Raw genomic sequence first — 6035 nt, 5'->3', positions numbered from 1 at the left:
CGGGAGAGGCCCGCCACAACCCATGATGCCGAGAAGGCCCCGCTGCATTTTACGGGCAGCGGAGAGGCCTCGGTGCAGCCCCTCACCGCCAAGCATCGAGACCTTCATTTGCCTACTAAAACTTATGCAAAACAACGTTAATTAACTTACCTAGACCGGGCGTCCATCCCACGCCGATCTTCCGGCCAGTGGCTGGAAGTCCCGCCACTTCCAATCCCCGTTTGGGGATTCAAGGCGAGACACTGGTGGGGAGGGGGAGGAGTGAAATTATCAGGGTTGGGGGGAGCGGGAAAAATACTTTTTATTGGCTGTGCGGATGGTGGGAAGGGGTTGAAGGGCAAATGTGACGAGGTTGAGGGGGAATGTTCGGGTTGGGAATAAATTTTTGAGATATAGGCCAATAAAAAAAAGCAAGGTGGGGGGAGGGGGGGGTGCAGTTGGGAAAGGGCCTCCAGCTTTTAATTGTGTTTTTAAAGAGAATGCACAAAAATGTAACTTTAAAAATTAAATTACTTCCTAAGGGCTTGAAGCCCTTTAAAAATGGCGCCTGCACAGTGGCGTTAGACGCTGGTGCCAGGGATGGAGGGGCTGCCCCTGATGACGTCATCGGGGTGGCGGCTCCATCCCTCCATTTAAGTGGGCCCCCGCTCTAAGTATCACACACCTCGCCTTTCGAGAATGGCGGCAAGCTTATAAAATGCTGTGTCAGTGGTGGCTCAGTTGGTAGCACTCTCTCTTCTGTTGACACTCCAGTGTAGTAGTAAGGGAGTGCTGTACTGTCAGAGTGCTGTCCTTTGCCCCCTCAAAAAAGATTTTGTCAAAAAAGATCCCATGGCACTATTTTGAAGAAGAGCAGGGGAGTTATCCCCCATTGTCCTGGCCATATTTATCCCTCAATCATCACAAAAAACAAATTATCAGGTCATTCTGACATTGTTGTTTTAGGGACATAGCTGAAAAGACTGTATCAACTTGCAGACTGAGTGTATCTAGAAGCACAGTGCAGTTTCCGTGCTGGCAGATCTACTATGGACGTGACCTTCTCCATATGCCAGCTACAAGAGGAGTGTAGGGAAGAGGAGATACCTCTCCACCTTGCTTCTATAGATCTCTCAAAAGCATTCAACACCATTAGCAGAGCAGGACTGTGCAAGATTTTGCAGAAAATTGGCTGTCCACCAAAGCTCCTTAGTCTCATCTGTTCTTTTCATGACAACATGCACAGTATTGTACAGTTTGATGGCTCCACTTCCGACAGTTTCAGGATGAAGAATGGAGTGAAACAGGGATGTGTCCTAGCCCCCACTTTGTTTGCTATTTTCCTCTCCATGCTCCTGACCTTTGCTTTCCCTGCAGATGTGGAATGAGTTTACCTGCATACTAGGTCAGACGACAAGCTCTACAATCTGTCGAGATTGAAAGCGAAGACAAAAATACAGCACCTCTTGATGAGAGAACTCCTCAATGCTGATGATGCCGTGCTAGTCGCCCACATGGAAACTCAGCTGCAAAGACTCATGGGTTGTCTTTCCCAATCCTGTAACCTGTTTCCCTTACTATAAGCATCAAGAAACTGTGGTTATGAGACAGGGTGTCACATCTCTGCTCTCGATCACACTAAACAACACTCCACCGGAAGTGGTTTGAAAATTCTGCTACCTTGGGGTCACAGTGACAGACAATATGACTCTTGATGCAGGACTCGACACACGCATAGCAAAAGCAGCTATCGCCTTTGACCGACTCTCAAACATGTGCGGAAAAACAACAGAACGTGTATGGAAAAACAACAAGCTGACCTTCAGGACCAAGATGCTGGTTATAAGGCATGTGCTGTCGGTACTTTGTTGTACATCTGTGAAGCATGGACGGCTTATAGCTATCAAGAAAGGAAACTCAACAATTTTCATCTTCGATGTCTGCAGTGCATTCTCAGCACTTCATGGAAGGACACATGCAACAGTCCTCTCAAAGGCAAATCTCCCAAGTGTGCTAGCACTCACCAAGCAGAGGCGACCAGTCGGACACTCAAAACTCTACTTCAAGAATGCTTGCAAGTGCGACATGAAAGCCCTGAATGTTGATTTTCACACATGGGAGACACTAGCCAACAACAGAGGAAAGTGGCGACAATGCCTGTGGGCCCGTATGTGCCACCATGACAATCAGTGGTCACAGCAGCTTGACAGCAGGTGCCAATGCTGAAAACAGCATCCTGCAACAACACCTGTTAACCACGTTGTGACAGAACCTGCAACTCATGAATTGGTCTCTTCAGCCATCAGCAAAAGTACGACATGTGAAACAATCCCATTGCCAAGGGTTTTGCTGCATATCCATTATCTCATGTAGATGGAAGGATGCCAACGATCAGTGATCTCCATTTACACACCTTGGCTGGGATTTTCTCAGGACCTTAGAGATGAGCTGAGAGGCGGGAGGGGTGGTAAAATGGCGGCAAAAGGCATCAGGAGGGAAGCCCAACATATTCCCGCTGCCAGGGGATATTCCCAGAAGCGGGAATGCAGCGGCTCAGCCACGGACCCAGAGGCGGGTGACCAATTAATCCAATTAATTGGCCCATTGATGGGCATTTTACTAGGCCGCTGGCATTTTGACGGCGCTGGAATGACCCTCTGTCACGTGAGGAGTCTGCCAACTGCATCGATGCAGCCTCCCAGTTGTTTTCTGAGGGGGGGTCGGTGATTGGGGATTTGGTTTCCTGAGGCGCCATGCCCCAAAGAGGCGAACCCGATGCTGCCGCTGGAAGGTTACCCCCTCCTATTGCTGGGGACTCCTAGCTGCCCCAGTCTTCTTCTGATTTTATGCTTCCAGACACTCAAGAACTTCCACAGCAGCCTCAGGAGGAAAGGCAAGAGCACCTCTGCAACACTGATGAAGAAGCACCATCACTTCATCTGACATTCACAGTCACCAACTCAGATATTGGCACTCTGCAACCTTTAGAGAGTAGTGTAGAATCAGGATCTGCATGTGGTGAGTCATGGGGCACGAGAGGGCTGCAGCCAGGGCCCGGGTAAAGGACAGTTTTTCTGCCAGATTACTAGAAAGTGAGGTCATAAATGAGTTCAGGGGACTCAGGTGAGGACTTTGCTGGGGCAGCCTATAGGTAAACGTTGATGAACATGCACACCAAAATGCTTGAGATATTGGCTAGCCTGCCAGACAGCCTGTTGTCACTGTCAAGGAGCGTGGAGAAGCCCAGCTCCAACTTGGCACAGGGCATTGTGCAGAACTTGGAGCCCAGCCTTACCAACATGGATGTTGTGACCAACTCCAATACAGCACTGGTGGATCCACCCATGATAGAGCATCTAGTGACTGCTGTCTCAGCTTCCACTGCAGCACAGGTGAAAGCCACCCAACGTCTCAGTGCTGCAGTGGAAGCTCAGATGGAGATCCATGCTTGCTGCCATGCTAGCGCAGACTGCTGCCAACATGACTGCAGATCTCAGTGCTCAAATGGGCATGCAGGTTCTTACAGCATTCCAGCAATCTGTCCTCCAGCAGATTATTAGGATTGCTGAGATGCTGCCCTGGGGGAGTGGTAGTGGTACCATGGAGCATGAACCTGCTGTCCTCCCTCAGGATGACAACATTCATGCACCCATCACTGCCACACTGGCAGTTGTTTTCGCTGTTGCCTCTCAGCCAGCCAGCTCAGGCTGCTGCCATCCATGCCAAGATGGTGCAGTGCAAAGTAGGGCTCTCAAGGCCCAGAGCTGCTCAAGGGCATCCTGCAAGGCCATTTACAGTCTCACTCAATGAAACTCAGCAGCCTTCTACCAGCCATGCTGCAGTCACAGTATTAGGAGCAAGACGATGGGCAAGTGCATTCACAAGACAGGCACTACGGTAAAGCAGAAGGATGAATAGTTCATTTTTGTTTCCATCTTTGGATGTGCTGTTTGATAAAGATGTTGTGGCAATGGTTTTGTTGGTGCTTTTATTGCAGGATTGTGGCTAAGATGAAGCTGTGACGGGATGTCACAGATAAATGTGAAGGTGGGGCATAGTGGAGAAATGATGGTAAAGGGATGCCGTCCTAAGCGAACCGGAATCTGAGTTGGTGCTCACTGACAGCCCGTCCAGAGCAGAGTCATCCTGGATGCCTCCTCCTCTTCCTCCTCCTCTTCCTTTTCCCTCCATGCAGAGTTTCCTTCCCTGCAGTCTCTCCTCCATTTCCCTGTCATGTTGCAGACCCAGAGGCACTGCAATCATAACCCCCAAACCTGTTGCAGCCTTTATGTGCTGGTTTCACAAGCTTTCCAAGAACACAAGCTACTCAAAATCACCTCATCTGAAAGTTGGATGACTGGCCCTTTAAATAGCTGCAGTGGGGGATCCCTCTTGCAACTGAAAGCACGTTCAGCTTTGAGAGACAAGGGAGTGCAAAATGTGTTCATTGGACCTACGGGGTCCAAGTTTGGAATACATGCATCAAATCAGTGGGAACAGCTGTTTGACGTCACAATCTGGCCAATTGGGATCTTCCGGTGCACGCACTACATGCCCATGCGAGCGCCCTGCCCAGCATGCGGCACCGTGTGAGCCACACTGGAAGCACTGTGCGCACCACTTGGAGGGTCTCCGGTTTCCATAGTGTCAGCTCCAGCAGCACCACGGAGCCGAAATTTTCCACCTACCAATCTCAGTTTTGAAATTTCCAGTTGACATATCCTCAACAGCTTTTTGTGGGAGAGAATTCCCGACTTCAACTATCCTTTGTGTGAAAAAGTGCTTCCTGACATCACCCCTGAGCAGCCTAATTCTAATTCTAAGGCTATGTGCTCCCTTGTTCCCACCAGAGGAAATAGTTTCTGTCTTTCTACCCTATCAAATTCTTTAATCATCTTAAACACATTAATTATATCATCCTTAATATTCTATACTTTAGGGGATACAAGCCTAGTCTATATAACTTTTCCTAATAATTTAACCCTTTTAGCACCAGTATAATTCTGGGGAATCTTCACTGAACAATTTCAAGGCAAATATATCCTTGCAGTGTGCAGAACTTAATGCTGTACTCCATTAATCGTCTAACCTGAGCTTTATACAATTGCAGCATAACTTCCTCTCCTATGCATTCCAGCCCCTTTGAGATGAAGGTTAATATCCCATTTTTGTATTTGTCCACCAGTTTTTAGTGATTTCTGTAAATGGATGCCTACATTTCTCTGCACCTCCACAGTTGCTAGCTTTTTACCATTTAAAAATACTCTGATCTATCTTTCTTAAATCCAAAGTGGATAACCTCGCACTGCCACACGTTGAACTCCATCTATCACAGTTTTTCCCACTCACTTAATCTATCAATGTTTCTTTGAAACTTTCTCCTCCCATCTCTACTGCTTATAGATAATGCTTTTGTGGTCATAATTCTCAACAAGTTTTTAAAAAATTGCAAAGGATTGAAGTGAAAAAGCCAAGCATTGTTCCTCTCTTATCTCTTTGTGCCCCAGACTGCTGCTCATGATTGCAGGCTATGCTGTCTTTTTAAAGATGGCACAGAAATTTCCAGGTAGTTCAGGTCCTTACATCCAATTTACACAAATGGAAGTGCAAAGGTGGAGATCAAGGAAGCTTGTGTGTGACTCGCTCAAGAGGCCAATGACAGCGCAATTATTTTAAAGGGACAACAAATCATTTTGAGGAAATTCTAGGCCTATGCTTTTACAGATTATGGATATAGTAAGAAAGAAGAAAGAAAGTCCTGCAGTTAAATAGTGCCTTTCATGATCTCAGGACACTTTACAGCTAATGATGTCATGTAGGAAAAAGTAGCTAGGAATCTGAGGCAGGATATACCATAAAAACTTTTACTCATGTAAAAATCGAATTTTTGAGACCAATTTTTGACGCTAAAATTTGGATGGTTGACTTTTACATTACTTGTATTCTCGAACTTTTATTAACAAAATAATAGCCACCATGGTGCCAGACATAATTAGTGTAAACTCATTTATTTAAACAAAAATCATGCACAATTTTATACAATTTTTATTACAGTA

This window comes from Heterodontus francisci, chromosome 24 (genome assembly GCF_036365525.1).
Source record: "Heterodontus francisci isolate sHetFra1 chromosome 24, sHetFra1.hap1, whole genome shotgun sequence".
NCBI lineage: Eukaryota > Metazoa > Chordata > Chondrichthyes > Heterodontiformes > Heterodontidae > Heterodontus > Heterodontus francisci.
The sequence above is the reverse complement of the archived record's forward strand: the minus strand, read 5'-3'. Positions refer to the sequence as shown.